At 43.0% G+C, this 19,338-nt stretch overlaps 1 pseudogene; it reads left to right on the top strand.

Moving 5' to 3' along the window:
• The first annotated feature begins 716 nt into the window (after positions 1 to 716).
• On the top strand, positions 717 to 15,407 carry LOC114615514 (annotated as a pseudogene).
• The last annotated feature ends 3,931 nt before the right edge of the window (positions 15,408 to 19,338 follow it).

The following is a 19,338-nucleotide window of genomic DNA, read 5'->3' as shown; positions in this document are numbered from 1 at the left end:
ACAAACTGTTGCTGCCTATCCCAGATACATAATTAACATGATGTTTTTCTTTCTGAGCCATCCAAAACAGACTCAAAGGTGCCTTCTAGGACTAAATTTCCTCAAACACCCTTGAATTTCTAGGATCACAAAGACAGACAGTGATGTGCTCTCAAGTAGTCTATGCTTGCTACCCACCCTTTACAGACATCAACCTGCCAGGGTGCTGCTCCCCTGTTGTCACCAACCTACAGGTGCTCCCACAAACTCAGTGGAGACAATGCCATCTCCTGGAACCTGCCTTGGACACCAAGCTGCCTTCCTCTAGACAACTCGTCTAACTGAAGACTCCCAAGACACACACTGAGATCCAGAGACATGCACTGAGTCCTACAGAAGACAGACCTAGACCTTCCAGGTCTAGATGAACTCTCTTGTCAAAGTCAAATGGCTACTGAACTTAGGGAAACTTAAGTTAATTGGTTCAATGATACTTTGCCTTCCCAGCTCCAATATTCAGCTCTATTTACCCTGGGACTTAATTGTGCTACCCCCTACACCCTGTATAGTGTTTTCTTTTGAATTCTTCATTCAAAATTTTTAGTACAAATGACACAGTCACACCACTGATGCTCCTCATTTAAAAAAAAAAAAAGAGAAAGGAGGAGTTGTAGGACCATGAAAGGATAGGTTGGTTTCTGGTTTAGCACAGGCCTCAAACCCTGGACCCTAATGGGATGACGGTAGGTATTCGGGCTTGCTCCCAGACTCCAGGCTCCCAGACACACAGCCAAAGACCTCCACTGATCAGCACCTTTCAGGCAAATAGGGCAAAGCCCATACCAGCTCCTCCACAAGTGGGTGACTACAGGCCTCAGCTGCAAAAGATTTCCATATTAATGAGATACCTGAAGGCCTGAGGGCATAGCCATTTAAGCAGTCTTTCCCTTACCCTCCATCCTCCTCCCTCCTCCCTCCTCCCTCCCTATTTAACTCAGTTCTTCCCTGAGATGGTGGGGGTGCAGCCACATTCATTTTCCACCATGACAATAAACCTTTTGGAACCATGGACGTCCTCATGTCTCTGGGGCCCCACCATGGGGAACTGTGGAGAAGGCCTTTGACTAATGAGCAGCCACCGCCACCTAATCTCCCACTAGCAGACTTCTCTATATTGGAGAGGCCACCAACTCAAGCAAGCTAGCCAAACTGAGCCTTCATTCAGCCAAGCGAGTGCCGAAAGAAGAGTCTCTACCCATAGGACACTGTTGGGTCTTCTCTGTCCTCCTCGATCCTCTTGGCGGTAGGCCACCCTGTATGCCCTCGACTCAGTTCTTCTGCAGCTCCTGGCAGCATCTGGAAGCACAAGGACCAAGACCACCGACCTTCCAGTCAGACATGGCAGCCTGGAGACGCCCACTCAGCAGCCCTACCCCCACAAGACATCAGACTGAGATATCTCCATGCCCAGGTGGAGTCCCACAGCTTCACCTGGCACCACGTGGAATGAACTCAGTCAAATTTCTGTGCTTTTGCTCCCCAGAGCCATGGTTCCAGCCAACTGGTGTGGCACACATTCGTGAACCACAACAACCTAACAAGACCCACGTCCACCCTCATGTGAGCTAACAACACACACATTCTGTGTCTGACCTCTCTTTTTCTGTCTGGTCATCAATACCTCCAGTATCAGAGACAGCCTTAACTGCTTTAATGAAAAGTGTCTTCTCCTGACTGCATGCTGGATGGGGTATTCAACAATAGCCATCCTGATGAGGGAATCAACCCCATTTTGGTGCCTATGGTAAATACCACCCACGAACATGCTGTCACTCTAATGACCCAAGCTCTACACTTGGGAAAGAGGAATTGTGGTGTTACTGCTGTCATCATTATGACCATCATTGCAGGCATTGCCAGGGTGACAACAGCTTCTGTAGCTTTTACCCAGAGACCACACAATGCTGGAGACTGTCAAGGCCTTAGTCTCTGAGTCAGCTGGGGTGCTACAAGTCACAGGAGATACTAAATCAACATCTTTTTCAAGCCATCTATATTTTACCACAACAGATTGACTTACTGGAAGAAGAGTTGGACCTTGTTAGGGACATGCAATATCTCTCTTGGTCTATGACCCCAGGCAGTAGGTGTAATGGGTAGGTAGGTAGGTAGGTTAGAAGGGCTATTCAGTTATAAACACTATGCACTATGCAAGCATTTAATCCTGGGGCCATATTTACCAGCCTTTACAAGTCAAACTTCATGTTTAATTACCACTTGTTCATTAATAATCAATTAACATCCTCTGCTCTCCATGTAGGGAACCAAACTGCTTGTTTGTTATGTGTCAGGGGGCCTCAGTCTAGCCAATTCTTGCTCTTTGGTTGGTGATTCAGTCACTGTGAGCTCCCAAGGTTCCAGTTAAGTTGAATGTGTTGGTCTTCATGTGGATTACCTGTCCTCTTCGGGTCCCTCAATCCTTTTCTCAACTCTTCGATAAATCTCCTGCACTCCAACTTATGTTTGGCTGTGAGTCTCTGCATTTGTTTCCCAGGATCTTTGAGTAGAGCCTCTCAGAGGTAGGTTATGCTAGATTTTTGTCTGCAAACATAACAAAGTATTATTAATAGTGTGAGGGATTGGTTTTTGCCCATGGGATGAGTCTCAGTTTGGGACAAGCATTGGTTGGTCATTCCTTCTATCTCTTTTCTATTCTTGTGCCTGCACATCTTGTAGGCAGGACACATTTTTGGTCAAAGATTTTGTGGGTGGGTTGCTGTCCTTATCCCTCCACTGAGAGTGCTGCATGGCTAAACAAAGTGGTGAGTTCTGGATTCATATTCCCCCACTGCTAGGAATCACAGCTAGAATTGCCCCCGTAGACCCTCTGGTAACAGCATTGTACCATGTCTCTGGCAAGTCCCGGAGATTGCTCTCCCTACTGCCATTTTCCCTTCTCTCTCTTTAACTCTACCTACATCTCACTCTCCACTCTACTCCTTCTAGTCTCCTCATCCACTCAGAAGTTTCCTTCCATCGACCTCTGACACTTGTTTTTGTTTCATCTTTTGAGAAAAATTCGAGCATCCTCCTTGGGCCCTCCTTGTATTTTTGACTTCTTTTGGTCTGTTGATTAGCACATGGTTATTATGTACATTATAGACAATATCCACTTATAAGTGCATACGTACAATGTATGTCATTTTTGGTCTGGGTTACTGCACTGATATTCTCTAGTTCCATCCATTTTCCTGAGAAATTCATGATGTCCTTGTTTTCAATGGCTGAGTAGCATTCCCTTGTGTAAATAAACAACATTTTCTTTATCCAGTCTTTATGTGAGGGACGTTTGAGTTGTTTCCTGTTTCTGGATATTGTGAAAAGGCTGCTATGAACATCAATGAGCAAGTGTCATTTTGAGGTGGTGGAGCATCTTATGTGTATATGTCCAGGAGTGGTATAGCTGTGTCTTGAAGTAGAACTACTACCAATTTTGAGAGAAAGTGTCAAATTGATTTCCAGAGTGGTTAAAAATTGTGCTCTCTCCTGAAGTGGAGGAGTGTTCCCCTTGCTCTACAACCTGGCCAGAATGTGCCCTGTGTTGGCTTTTTCATCTTAGCCATTCTGATATCTGTAAGGTGGAATCTCAGTTTTGTTTTGATTTGCGTTTCCTAAATGACTAAGGATATTGAACACTTCTTTAGGTACTTCTCATTGAATCAAGATTCCTCTGTTGAGAATTCTTGGTCTGTGACCCTTGTTTCAATTAGGCTAGTTTGTTTGTTGATGTCTAACTTCTGGGGTTCTTTATATATTTTGGATATTAATCCTCTGTCAGATATGGGGTTTGTTAATATCTTTTCCCAATCTATAGGCTGTAATTTTGTCTGAGTGTTGGTGTCCTTTGATTTACAATATCTGTTCAGTTTTGAGTGATCTCATGTATTAATTGTTGACTTTAGTGCTTCAGCCATTGATGTTTTTACAGGAAGTTGTCTCCAGCACTGATGAGCTCAGGCCTATTGCCCCCTTTCTGTTTTATTAAATTTAATGTATGTGGTTTTGAGAACTTTGATCATTTGGACTTGAATTTAGTGCAGGTTGACAACTATGGGTCTATTTTCATTATTCTACATGTAAATATCCAGTTAGGTCTGCACCATTTATTGAAGACATTCCTCATATTCCATTGTATGATTTTGTCTTTTTTGTCAAAGGACAAATGTCTCTATATATGTGGATGTCTTTCTGGATCTTAGACTCCCTCCCCTTGATCAACTTGTCTGTTTCTATACCAATACCATGAAGTTAATATTACAACTACTCTGTAGTATAGCTTGAATTTAAGGCTAGCTATATCTCCAGATGTTCTTTTACTGTTCAGGATTGTTTTAAGTATCCTGAGATTTTGTGTTTCCATATGAAGTTGAGAATTGTTCTTTCAAGAATTGAATAGAATTGTGTTTTAATTTTGATGGGAATTACATTAAATCTGTAGATTGCTTTTAGTAATGGTATCCCACTTCCTGGTTACCAGCTTCCACCAACACCCATCCCATGCTATCCCATGTCCTGGTTACCCTTACACCACCTCCCATACCACATCTGCCCTTCCCCCTCATTTTTCCTGTATGAGAGTGCATCCCTACTCACACACACTCTACTGCTTCATGGTTCCAAACTCATACTACTCTGGTGCATGAAACCTCCCTAGGACCAATGGCCTCTCCTCTCATTGCTGTCAGGCAAGGCCATTCTCTGTGACATATGTATCTGGAGAAAAGGATCCCTTTAGTTACATTTCTTTGTTGGAAGCCTAGTCTCTGTGAGAACTGGGTGGTCAGGCCAGCCTATGTTGTTCTTCCAATGGGGTGCCAATTCAGCTTTGGTCCTCCAGTCCTTCTGTCAGCTCCCTGACCAGGTTCCCTGAGTTCAGTCTGATGGTTGTCGCCAATCAATGGCCCCTGCATTGGTCAGTTTTTGTCTAGTCCTCACCATGAACTACCACAGTTGGTTCCTATCCCCAAGCACCTCTTGACCACTTCAATATGTTGGGTTTGTTGTCTGCAGACATGATGTATCTTCAGGTGGGGTTGTTACCGAGCTGGCAGTTCTTTCAGTCTCTGTTCCATGTTTTTTTCTGTTCTTCTTTTGGAAAGAAACTTTTCTGGATAAAAAAAAAAAAAAACTTTGATATGGGTAGGTGGCTCCATCCTTTGACCAAGGGCCATGCTTATCTACTGTAGGTGGTCCTCACAGGTTCTATCCCTTATTGTCTGTATATTACAGTTAAAATCAATCCCATTGGGTCTTGGGAGCCTCATGTTTCTCTGGTGTCTGGGACCCTCCAGTGTCTATCTCTAGTTTCTCATCCCCTCCACCGTCTATTTTTATTTGAATTCCTGACTTTCTGTACCTCTTTCAAGTCTCTTCCAAATTTTGATTCTACCACCCTCATTTCTTCCTTCTCCTTTGTCCCTTCCTCCCTTGACCCCCTCTCCTTCCATATACCACAATCTTCCTGTTCTCCCCTTAGTGCAGGATGACTCATCCACCCCCCTGGACTTCCTTCTTTCTATGCTCCATAAGGTTTATAGGTTGTACCATATGCATTGTGAGCTTTGGTGTTAGTATTCAATTATTAGTGAGTACATATCATATGAGTTCCTTTGTGTCTGGATTACCTCACTAAGGATGATAATTTTTAGTTCCATTCATTTCTCTGTGAATTTCTTGAAGTCATTGTTTTTAATGGCTGCATAGTGTTCTATTGCATATATGTACCATATTTTCTGTATCCATTCTTCTGTTGAGGGACATCTGGGTTATTTCTTGGTTCTGGGTATTAAGTAAGCCTGCTACGAACATAGTGAAGCATGTGTTCTTGTTATATGTTGAAGCATCTTTTGTGTATATGCCCAGGAGTGGTATAGTTGTGTCTTCAGGTAAGGCTATAAGTGTTTAAAAAATGTTCTTCGCACATATTGAACATGTCAAGTTCACATCCTATTTAATTTGTTATTTTTAAAATATTCTTGGAAAATCTAATTCCTTCTTTTCTTATTCTTGTGTCTACATGTTCCTCTGAAGGCCCTCACTACTTGGTAGCAATTTTGGATGCTTCAACCAGTATGGATATGGGGACCATTTATTGGAACATGAGCAATCCATGAGTGGCTGCACCACTGAAGAAAATTGAACTGTCCCCAAGTACACTAACTATCCATAAACTTGAAGTGGGAGCTATGATACTCTGTCATGATAGTATGACTTCTTGCATGTTTTCCCTGTAGTGAATCTGACATTCTAGTTCAAACAGTACATCTACAGTGAATCTTCAGAATGAACACAAGCTTATCATCCAGGTGTAGATCATTTATTATCAAGACAGATGAGTTCCTCTCTTACTCCCTTGTAGTCACTATGTTCTCAGCATTCCAACAAGTGAAGTAACTATACCTGTGTGTGAACATCACAGAGATGCAACAGATGTAAACAAACCTGCTTCTGTGTTAACATAGAGTCATCAAGTTTCATTCATATCACTGATCTTAGCTGTAGATTTTTAGTACATTGTTGCATAAGAATCAATGGAGTGACCCACCTAAAACCATAAATACATCGAAATCCAACATGTGTATAGATTTTTACCATAGAATTATTTCCTAAACAACACAAGGTACTGACAATTTCCATAGGATCTAATTTTTATTAGCTGCATGAAAATTTAAACTGAGCTTAAGGTCCCAAGAGGATGAGGGTGGGTTATTTGCATACATGCATCATTTTATTCAAGGGCTTTCAGCATTGGAATGTTTTGATATTTCATGGACCAATTCCCTAAAGATGTACAGAGATATTTGCACTGCCAGGTGATTTCTGAGTGGTCTGTACTATAGACATGATTGACAGACAGGACCACCCCCAGGGTTCATCCACTTCCCCTTCCAAGAAACCCAGTGAAAGGGTCAGGTTTGTTTTGACTACATGTTGTCAGAGGCATTGATCAGGTTGAAGCTGGGCCACCTGGGCAAATGGAAGGCCATAGGCATGGATATAATATATATGTCAGTGTGTGTATCCACATGCATGTCTATATCTATCTATATATTTTGAGATAGGGCCTCAGGTAGCCAGGTTGACCTCTAACTAGATGTGTTGCCACGGATGATTACTGATTCTTTGGCCTCTACTTCCACAGTGTCAGAATTATAAGCCCTTTCTCCCCTACTCTACAGTACTGGTGCACTGATTAGGACATCTTATCAATCAGTACAGACAGTGATGCAATACCCCTGCAACTCTTGGGTTCTCAGAAGGAGAAATGTGGCCAGGGGAGGAGGTGGTTATTTACCAATCTGTTACTAAGTGTTCTAACAGTTTAACAAGAACTTTTGTGGTGGCTAATCACAACCATGTTACCCTTATGCTTGGCAGCTTGAATAAAAACATGGAGATGTGTTCACAGTTCACATGAGATGGAGGCCTGTGGTTGTGTTGTGTGGGACACAGACAATAAGGGAGGCTCTGGTGGACCATGCTGAGGCCTTTTCTGGCCGGGGGGCAGTTGCTGCAGTTCAACCAAATTCACAGGACTATGGTGAGATATTGGAGAGGGTGGAGTGAAAGATGTGACCCAGGAAAGTAAGCTTAAAATGTGAGGCTCTGGGGAATGCCTGAGGATTCTCTAAACTGCGAATGTAACCTAGCCACCTATGTTTTTCCATCCTACTTAGGTATAGCCTTAGCCAATAGGGAATGCTGGAAAACCCTTCGACAATTCGCTCTGGCCACCATGAGAAACTTTGGGTTGGGAAAGCGGAGTATTGAGGAAGAGGCCCGATGTTTGGTGGAAGAACTGAAGACATACCAGGGCAATTCTCCAAAAAAGGATCCAATTCTGTTTGACCAATGACAGCCCTCCAACAACCAGTGTCCATTACTCTATCTGGAGTACAAAGTAATCAGGCGTCAGGCGTCAGGCGGCAGGCGGCAGGCGGCAGGCGGCAGGCGGCAGGCGGCAGGCGGCAGGCGGCAGGCGGCAGGCGGCAGGCGGCAGGCGGCAGGCGGCAGGCGGCAGGCAGGAGGTCCTGATGGTTTCTGGATCACCTGAGACTAGAAGTCTGAGAAGTGATGGAGGAAGACTGGCAGATGGGAGTGGAGTGTGCAGGGATTGTGAATCCACACAGGCAATTACTGAACCTTTCTCTGTCCTTTCCTGCCACTGAGAGTTAACTATCAGTTCAGCTCAGAAGGTGACCAGGGAGGAGGTACAGTATGGAGTCTAAATATTCACACTTTACCTCTGAGTCCCAGAATCCTTATCCCAGCTGTGATTTTCTAATTCTATTAGTGAACTTAGGCTCCCTGCCTGCGTATATGAATAGCATCATATCTTCTTTGCAGCACTGAGGGAAATTAAATAAAATGGTACAACCATCACTGAGTGCAGGGGCTGGTCCATCACATGTGCCAATGTGGTAGCAGGTGTTTCTCTTCTTTGAGTAGTGAAAGAGGCAGCCTCACAGAGATGTGGTTGATGCCAATGTTCCTCAGGCCCTTGATCCCATGTCTCTTATCCTGCCTCCTCATACTCCAGGAGCTCCCCTGGCTCCCACTTTCCTCTTCCAGTGCATCACAGCCAACATCATCTGCTCCATTGTCTTTGGAGAGTGCTTTGAGTACACAGACCACCAGTTCCTGTGCCTGCTGGAGCTGATACATCAGATCAATAAACTCTTAAGCTCAATCTCCAACACGGTCAGTGCTTGGGAAGAGCAGAACATCCAGGGCAGAGTCAAGAAAAAGCTGGTTTGTGTGTGAAAGAGGGAGTGTCTTAGGGATGAAGGAGAAGCATAGACATCATTGAGAAACAAGGTGGCTGAGACCTGATACAGGGCATGAGTGATGGTGAACAAGATGGAGAGCGTTGAATGTAGAAATACAGAGCCATACACATACATATCAAATGGTAAAGTGGGTGATGTGGGTATAGCCAGACAATTGAAGACTTGGTTTTCATGCATGTGTCCCAGCTCTTTATATCCTGGGTGAGGTGGTACACAACATGGCAATTCCAGCCCTTGGAGCCAGGGAGATGTGAAATTCAGAGTGATTCTCAGCAAGACTTGGTTACATGAGACCCTGTGTCCATAAACCAAAAACCCAGAAATTAAAACAAAGACACTTCATCAATGGAGATTGTGAGAGAGTAGAGGAAATGATAAGAGAAATACAGAGAATGAAAGAGAAAATTTAGAGATGGATTCAGAACTTCAAAAGCATGCATGTTTATAATGTACATGCATGAGGTGAGAAAGGCAGATGGAGTGAGAGAGCTAGAGAGAGATTCATTAGAGGGAGAGGAAAGGAGAGGAGGAGGAGAGAGACAGAGAGAGAGAGAGAGAGAGAGAGAGAGACAGAGAGACAGAGAGACAGAGAGACAGAGATAGTCAGAGAGAGACAGAGAGAGGCAGAGAGAAATTTGTGTAATTTTTTCATCAAATTTGGGGACCTAGTGTTAGAGATGATGGTCCCTTGGAGTTCGTACAGGACACACTAAGACTCCAAGCTCTTGGCACAAATGAGATTTATTCCTCTGGATATACCAGTAGGAGGTGAGGCTTCAAATACTGAAAAACAACAGCAGCAGTAACAGCAGCAAGGAGGTGTTTCCGCAGGTTAGCGTTTTTAACGGAAAATAGGGAGTCTGTCTAAGGTGAGTTTTGAAATCCTGACTGCACACTATCCAAATAATAAATTTTGATAGTTAGTTCTTGATGTTTTGTCTCAGGAATGAGTCAGTGGCCAAAGAAGGGAATGGATCTCGTGAACTGGCTTTAGAAATACAATCTAATGGTTTAGCAAGGGGAGAAAGTTCAAAGACAAAACTTACTGATACCATGTCTGCTATGTACGCCATCCTCAGGCCTGCCAGAGCCCTTCATTCTCACCACTTCCTTCCTTCCTTCCTTCCTTCCTTCCTTCCTTCCTTCCTTCCTTCCTTCCTCCCTCCCTCCCTCCCTTCTTTCCTTCCTTCCTTTCTTCCTTCCTTCTTTCCTTCCTTCTTTCTTTCCTTCCTTCCTTTCTTTCTTCCTCTTTCCTTCTTTGCTTTTATTTTTAATTTTATTTCTTTACCTGTTCACTTTATATCCCATTTACTGTCCCCCCTCCTGGTCATGACCTTCCACAATTGTTTTTTTCATCCCTATATCCCCTTCATGTCTGAGTGTGTGGGCCCCCTGGAGTTCCCCTCACCTTGGCATTTCAAGTCTCTGTCAGGCTAGGTGTATCCTCTCCCACTGAGTCCAGAGAAGGGAGCCCATATTGAAGACTATATCCAACATACAGGCCACAGCTTATGGGGTAGCTCCCCCTCCTTTTGTTCAGGATCAACATGAAGACAACTCTGTACATCTGCTACATGTCATCAGGGAGGCCTAGTTCCAGCCTTTGTATATTCTCTGGTTGGTTATTCAGTCTCTGAGAGCCACAAGGATCTCAGTTAATTGATTCAGTTGATCTTCCTGTAGCATTCCTATCCCCTTCGGGCCCTGCAATCCTTCCTTCTGTTCTTTAAAATCTTTAAGATTCATCGACTGTTTGGCTGTAGTTTTCTTTACCTGTCTGAGTCAGCTGCTGGGTGGAACCTCTCAGAGAAATCCTTGATTCTTTCTGTAAGCATAACAGAATATTATTAATATTATTAGGACTGGTGCTTGTCCACTGAATGTGTCTCAAGTTGGGCTGGTTATTGGTTGGCCATTTTCATGGACACTACTCCATTATTTTCATTACTTCTAGATAGGATAACTTTTGGATTAAAAGTTTTGTGGGTGGGTTGGTACATTTATTTCTATAATGGGATTTCTGTCTGGCTACAGGTCCTGGCCCCTTCAGGTTCTATATCTCCATTGTAGTGAGTAACAGTTAAGTGATTCTTGGGTGCCTCCCTCATCCCAGGTCTCATCCTGGAGGTTCCCTGCTACTTCACCTCCATCAGTTGCAGATTTTCATTATTTTTCATGGACATCTAGCCATCTCTTCAACCCTTCTTCACATCTGATCGTGAATCCCTCACTCACTTTTCCATCCTTCCTTCCTTCTCAGTTCCCTGCCTCAATCGGCCTTTTATGACTATTTGAATTTTTTCTTTTAAGTGAGATTCAAGCTTCCTTGTTTTTGCCTTCCTTCTTATTTAGCTTCTTTGGGTCTGTGAACTATAACATCTGTGTTACCTGTATTTTATTGCTAATGCCCACTTATATGGAAGTTCATACTATGCATGACCTTTTAAGATGGTGTTACTTCACTCAGGATAATATTCCAAAGTTCCATCCACTTGCCTGCAAAGTCCATGATGTCTTGTTTTTCATATTTGAATAATATTATACTATATAATATTTTCCATTTTCTTTATCCATTCTTCAGTTGAGAGTCATCTAGGTTGTTTCCAGTTTCTGGCAATTAGAAATTAAGCTCCTATGAACACAGTTGAGCAAGTGTCTTTTTGGGATATTGATACATGTTTTTGGTATATGCCCAGGACTGGTATAGCTGGGTCTTGAGATAGAACTGTTTCCAGTGTTGTGAAAAATCACCAAATTATTTCTAATGTGGTTATGTAAGTTTGCATTCCCACCAGCAATGAAATAAGATTGAATCTACATCCTCATCAGCATGTGCTATTACTTGAGTTATTTATGTTAGCTATTCTGACAGGTGTGAGATAAAATCTCAGAGTTGTTTTGATTTGCATTTCTCTGAGACTAATGACATTGAACATTTCTTTAATTGACTTGCTTCTCAAACACTAAGATGCATGTTATGTAAGTGGGTGCCATTCTCTTGGGGTTTTCCTGCTGAAACTAGTTCATCATTGTTAGGGAACCAAAGAAGAAAGAATGTTGGTCAAGATTAAGACGAACAAGCTGTTTATTCTCTATAAAGGTTCTGCTGGAATATCTGAGGCTATGGAAGTATAGCTTCATAGCTTTCTGTAGGGCTTGAGCAGGAAGTAGATTCCAAGGAATATCCTAGAAATGGATGGTACCTTGAGCAATCTGTAAACAGTTTTTTAGTTTTGGGGACAGCTAGACTAGGAATAGAATTAAAGTTCAGAAGGGTAGGGATTTATAAATATATCTTGGGTGTGTATCTTTTCAATCTTTTAAGTCACTGTAGTAAAAAAAAAAAAAATGGGAATCCCAAAATAAAGGAAACGGGAGGGGAGATCTCACCCTGAGGAACAGACAGGTGTGTTCTTGTTGGAGGAAGTTTGTTGCTGGGGTGTTCTTTTAAGATTGAAATGCCCATGTAAGGCCCAGTTTTCTTCCTTATTCTTCCTGCCTGCCTGTGTGTCAGGATGTAAACCTTTAACTCTGTGTGTGCCAGTCTGCTTGGGTGCTTCCTACCATGATGTTAATGAAATAACTTGAAACCATAAGCAAACCCACAAATAAATCTCTCTTTTGTAAGAGTTGCCTTGGTCATGGTGTCCCCCAAAGCATTAAATCATTGACAAAGATAAAGCACTACCCACTTCTTGGGACCTGATAGCTCCAGGTGACCTCCTTGGCCCTTCTTTCTTGCAGATATTTCAGCTATTCTCTGGATTCCTGAAGTACTTTCCTAGTACCTACAGGCAAATCTACAAAAACCAGCAGGAAATCCTTGATTTCATTGGCCGTAGTGTGGAGAAGCACAGGGCCACCTTGGACCCCAGCAATCCACGAGACTTCATTGATACCTTCCTTCTGCACATGGAGAAGGTTAGTTGTGCATGGATGAGAGAGGGGATGGTAAGAGTGAAGTATGGGTATGTGTTCAGAAAAAAATATTGGAGGGTACAGCAGATGATGAGGAGAGGAAGAAACATAGTAGAGGAGATGCAGAATGTCTGGAAATAAAGAACAGAGAAAGGAAGGGGAAATGACATGGGGAGGAGTGAAGGGGCATGGCTGGGAAAGAATCACAGGGCAAAGGGCACAGAGCATAAATATCACAGAAGAATGAGACTGGGAGACAAAATACAATAAACCACCAAAAAGTAGAGAGTGAAGGACAAGACAGAAGAATCCAAGGGACAGTGTTAAGTGCTGAGAAATGCCAAGTGGTACAAATAGTGTGAGGCTCACAGAAGAACAGTGCCCATAAATGTGTGCCACTCCCTGCAAGTCAACCTTGACCATCTCTTCTTTTTCCCATCTGGAACCAGGAGAAGTCAAACAGTCACACGCAGTTCCACCAACCAAACCTCATGATATCTGTACTCAATCTCTTCTTTGTTGGAACTGAGACTACCAGCGCCACCCTCCGCTATGGCTTCCTGATCATGCTCAAGTACCCTCATGTCACAGGTATGCCCCATGTGGACCATTGGGGAATTTTCTAGCTCCCTTTTGCCTGCAGGGATTTGTGTGGATGAATGAGACATGGACCACTTACATCTGAAACTCTGAAGGGTTTGGTCTACTTCTATACTAAGGCAGTGCTGTTGGTGGTGAGTGAATGAACAGTCAGCTGACCAGTTTTCTGTTATCATCTCCAATAACTAAAAGTTTTATTCAACCATCTGTCCACTCATCCAGTCTCTCATTCATTTGTCTATTCTTATGCCCATTCTTCCATCATCTATCCAACCATCATCCATCCATCCATCCATCCATCCACCAATTCATCTTTCCTTCCATCACTCCATCTCTTCCTTTCTGCCTTTTTTCATTCTGTACATTCATCTATTATTCTTCTTTCTATACACCTTTCTATACACCTCTTCATGCATCTACTTATTTTGTTCATTCACCCACATATTGTCCACCCATCTATAAACATGTCATCAGTCTCTCCCTTCAGTAATTCTCACACAACTAAACATCAATCTCTCCAAAGACCTATTTACTCATATCCTTCTATCTTCATACTGAACACTTATTCACAAATACTCTCATGCTCACAAACACAGATGCATGCATGCACTCCCATGCACTCCCATGCACACATGCATGCATGCACATACCTTTAATTTTCCAATTCAAGCACTTATAATTCAACTGATTATTGTGTATTTATTTATTCTTTAACAACCAAAGTAGACATTTTATTACTTGTTTGAATGAATCAATGTAAGTGTTGTTCCTTTGATCAGCAGAGTGGAATTAACAATTGGTCATCAATTCATTCATATACTCCTCTCTTCTTCTATCCACAGGCTTCCTTTCCTAATCCTTTCATAAAGTGGCCTATGGATTCCTAATTTGTTTGTCTATCCATTTTCCCATTCATCCACCAATTGAATCATCTGTTGACCTACAAGTTGAATATATAATCTAGTGCTTAGTGTGTTCATTTCATTAACTCATGAACCTGTCCATTCATTCCTTTATCTATTGATTTTCTTACATATTCATTTCTACATCCATCTGTTAACGGCTTAATTTACTAATCTACTTACTTCTCTGTTACATTTTTGAGGACCAAGTTACAAATTATAAAGTTCCATGTTAAGTTGTGGTGTGTGTATGTGTGTGTGTGTGTGTGTGTGTGTGTGTGTTTTGTTAATTCATTGCCAAGGTGAGAATTTCTTCTTCTTCTTCTCTCCCTTGCAATCTTGCCTCATCACAGTTGCTCTCAAGTCTCCCTGTGCAGTAGTCCTTTGCTGTCTATTTTTCTTTCATTAGTTAAACCCTGTTGAAATGAAGATGAAAGTTATGGAAGAAGATTTAAAATAGTTTTAAACATGGGCACAGAGAGACAGGGACTTAAGAATTGGACAGCTGTTTTTACCCTTAAAGATCTCAGTTTCTCAAGAGAGTCTCCTTACTTCACTGTTTTCCTATGTCACTGGCTGTTAGCATACTATATCTTTGCTACAAAACTGGTAAAACACGTCCAATTTCCCCCTTTCTTGTCCAGAGAAAGTCCAAAAGGAGATTGATCAGGTGATCGGGTCATACCGGCTACCAAGCCTTGATGACCGCTCCAAAATGCCATACACTGATGCAGTCATCCACGAGAGTCAAGATTTTCTGATCTTATATGTATTGGAGTGCTACACAGAGTCACCAATGACACCATGTTCTGAAGGTACCTCCTCCCGAAGGTGAGACCTGCTGCAATTACTCATCACTTCTCCATGAGAATGCTCTGTTCTCCTAATCACCAACCTCATCTTGTCTATGTATTCCCTGAATTCTGTTTTACTTAGAGACTGACTGTTTTCATATGGGAGTTGGGGTATATTAATATCTTTATTTCATAACTTCTCCTAGAACACTGAGGTGTACCCCATCCTGAGTTCAGCTCTCCAGGACCCACGGTACTTTGAACGCTCAGATACCTTCAATCCTGAGCACTTCCTGGATGCCAATGGGTCACTGAAGAAAAGTGAAGCTTTTATGTCCTTTTCCACAGGTGAGAAAGACCTGTGATTCCTTTCCCAGACACTAGAGGGCAGGCCCACCCTCTGAGACAGAAACAGCAATAGGTTCCTGTTTACTGAGTCTATTCCATCTGCCTTGCCTGAACAATCCCATTTAAGCTGGCTACAGCCCCATGAGGGGAGTCTTGAACTAAAGGAGCATCCTGGCCAGAAGGACTTTAGAAAGTGTTTAAAGGCAATGCTAAGAAATTTAACACAGCGGCACCTGAGGGTAAGGGAATAGATACCTGGTGGGTCCAGGCCAAGGATTCCCCCGGTAAATCACATTCTCTGACAGATCTGGTATAATGGAGGTTTATTTGGGGAAGAAAGGGGAGTGAGAACTTAGAGAAGGGGGTAAGAGGACAGAAATAAGGACAGAAAGATAAGCTGGCCAAGGAACACAGTGTGGAGGAGAGAGAGAGAGAGAGAGAGAGAGAGAGAGGGAGGGAGGGAGGGAGGGAGGGAGGGAGAGAGAGAGAGAGAGAGAGAGAGAGAGAGAGAGAGAGCACACGCAAATCGGCAAGAGATGAAGGATAGAGTAGAGGAAGGGGGAGAAGTGATGTGGGGTAGAGAGCAGTTTTTTTTTATATCCTGCTGCTACTGAATCTGGCTTGCATCTGCCAAGCAATGGTGGCAGATGATGATGCAAGCTGTTGCTAGGTCCCTGGGAGAAGTCTGGTGTAATTGTCTGTAAAGCAACCTTTCTCCCTTCTTGTTTAAATAAAAATGAGGAACTAGGAATGGGTAGAGATGGAGCAGGAGTGTGGTTGTCATGTTCTTTCAACTATGTCCTGCTAACTGTTGGAAACTAGGCCATAGATTGCTGCTCACATCCTCCCTCCTACTGTGGTTCTCCAAAGCTCCAAGGCTTGTTCTTCTCTGTGAATAGCACTGGAGAAATCAATCAACTGTCTTTCCTGATGTGTGAACAGAGACTTCTGGAGTCCACATCTCATGCTGAGTCACTTCCCTCTTCCTCCCAACAGTCCAAGTCCTCTCTTAAAAGCTCTCCATGCTCTGTGACTTGTGTTAATGGACTCTGTATGACGTCTGAATTCTATGTCTACAGACTTGCCTAGTATGTATGGTTCAGGTAAACAGAATCAGATAGTGTGTGATCTTTGGTGTCGCGTGTCTTTACTTCACATAATATTATCTAGGTTTCTGTATTCTACAGGCCACTGTCACACACCTTCATGAGTTTTTCTCGTGCTCTTTTTACCATACTGTTTTTGTATCTTCTGTCTAGTCAGAGGCTTCTTCAGCCCATGGCCCCTGAGCTGCATGTTTCTGAACATTGATCTCAGGTTTCCTTATGTTTCTCCTTAAATCTCCCAAGAATCACACTAATCCCTGCATTAGTAGGATTCTCTAAAGAAACAATACTGACAGAAATAATCAGTCAGTCAGTCAGTCAGTCAGTCTGTCTGTCCTTCTGTCTCTCTCTCATTTTTGCATATATGTTTATATGTATATGTCTATGTATCTATTCATCATGTATTTATTTATATGAATGTATATATGTATGTATGTGTCATCTAAGTATCTATTCATGTATGTTTGTATGTGTGTATGTGTCATCTACATCTATCTATCTATCTGTCTATCTATCTATCTATCTATCTATCTATCTATCTATCTATCTATGATTCAACTCTCTATGGGATTTATTAGACTAGATAACAGGCTATGGCCAGGCAGTACAAAGATGATTGTCCCATAATGGAAAGGCTGAGAATTTGGTAGTTGTGGAGCCATGATGTTGTTAAATTTCCTCTGTTTCATGCAGTGCTGCAGTCCGGGAGGTTGCCTGGAAACTTACTGGTATTTCCATCTCTGTTGCAATCCAGAAGAAGTTAGATTTACTACTAGTCATATCAACAGATTAGATGGAAGGAGAGTGAGGGCAGGCAGGAAAAATAAGCACAGTTTCCTTCTTTCCTCTGTCTGTCAGCAGGAAGTATGGCCCAGGTATAGGGAGAGTTTTCCTGCTTCAAATAATCTGGAGACTTCCCTCACAAGAGTGCCCAGCAGTCTGAGCTGTAGTTGATATCAGATACAGTCAAGGTAATACCCAAGAGTATCCATGACAATTTCCAGACCCCTGACGTTCCTGATATTTTTACATATGCCTTTGTCTTAGGGTTTCCATTGCTGTGAAGAGATACCATGACCCAGGCAACTCTTATTAAGGACAACATTTAATTGGGGCTGGTTTACAGATTCAAAAGTTCAGTCCATTATTATCATGGCAGGAATCATGACAGCATCCAGGCAGACATAGTGCTGGAAGAGCTGAGAGTTCTACATCTTGATCTAATTGCAGCCAGGAGAATACCCTCTTCTGCAGGCAGCCAGGAGAAGGCTCTCTTCAATACTAGATAGGGCTTGACCATTGGAGCCCTCTGTCTGCCTACACAGTGACACACTTCTTCCAACAAGGCCACACCTATTCGAACAAAACCACTCCTCCTAATAGTGCCAGTTCCCACAATCCAAGCATATTCACACCATCACATTCTACTCCCTGGCCCCCATAGGCTTGTACATACACGTGAGCCTATGGGGCTGTCTTAGTTAGGTTTCATTGCTGTAAACAGACACCATGACCAAGGCAAGGCATATGGGTATCCTGGTTCATGGCTGGGCATGGGCCTGGAACCCTGACACTCTAAATGAGAAACAGCAGGCGTTCCTGCAATCCCAAGAACCCAGAGTCCTGACACAAAGTCTCGTCTCCATAGACCTACATTGATCAGTCATGTAGGGCATTACAGCACCTCGCAAAGTGCACAGGTAGAGGGCGTGACCATAGGTCTCAGGCCCTAGGGATTTACATACTAATGAAGGCCAGAGGGTGGAGAAAATTAAGCATTCCTCCCAGACCCTCCCTCTTTCTCCCTCCCTATTTAACTCAAGACTAGCCTGAGTTTCATGGGGGTACATCCAGATCCATCCACCATCTGCCACAACAATAAACACTTTTGGAACCAAGGACTTCCTCATGTCATTGGGGCCTGCTGTTGCCAAAGCCTCCAGCTTTGGAACCTTAGATGTTTCTCCTGTATGTGGGACCTGCCATCATATAAAGCCTCTGGGACTACCTCCACCAATGTGGCCATTTTTTTCCCACAAGGCAACTCTTATAAAAGACAACATTTAATTGGGGCTGGATTACAGGTTCAGAAGTTCAGTCCATTAACATCATGCAGGAAGCAGGCAGCATCCAGGCAGACATGGGGCTGTAGAAGTAGCTGAGAGTTCTTCATCTTGAAACAATTGCAGCCAGGAGAGACTGGCTTCCAGGTGGCTAAGAGAAGGGTCTCAAGTCCCATCCCCACAGTGACACACTTCCTCCAACAAGGCCACACCTCCTAATAGTGCCACTCCCTGGGCCAAACATATTTAAACCAGCATAGAGGCCATACCTAGCCATAGCATAATGCAAAGTACGTTTAGTCCAACTTCAAAAGTCTCCCGTGTCTATCACAGTCTCAACAATATTAAAAGTGTAAAAGTGAAAGTCTCTTCTGAGATTCATCCAATCACTTAACTGTGATCTCCTATAAAATACAACATACACTATATTTCCAAAATATATTTCCATAGAGAGGAAATACTGAACCAAAGCAAGACAGAAAACCTGCTGGGCAAACTTCAAACTCTGCATCTCCATGTCCGATGTCAAGGTGCTCTTCAGATCTCACAACTTCTTTCTCTTGAGCTGGTACCACTCCCTGTTAGCAGTTGTTCTCAGCAGGTATCCCATGGCTCCTCTTTCTCTAACATCTTGGGGTCTCCAAGGCAATTTCATCTTCATAGCAAGCATGTTGTCAAACCATGCCTTCAAAACCAGTTCTACCTGGGTGATTCTTACATATTACCCATTCCAGCTGCCAGCACAAAGCCTATCTCTGGAACAAAACTTCTTTGAGGTC

This window comes from Grammomys surdaster, unplaced genomic scaffold (assembly GCF_004785775.1).
Source record: "Grammomys surdaster isolate TR1022 unplaced genomic scaffold, NIH_TR_1.0 126800, whole genome shotgun sequence".
NCBI classification, from domain to species: Eukaryota; Metazoa; Chordata; class Mammalia; order Rodentia; family Muridae; genus Grammomys; species Grammomys surdaster.
Note: the sequence above shows the minus strand (reverse complement) of the source record. Positions and strands in the feature narration are given on the sequence as shown.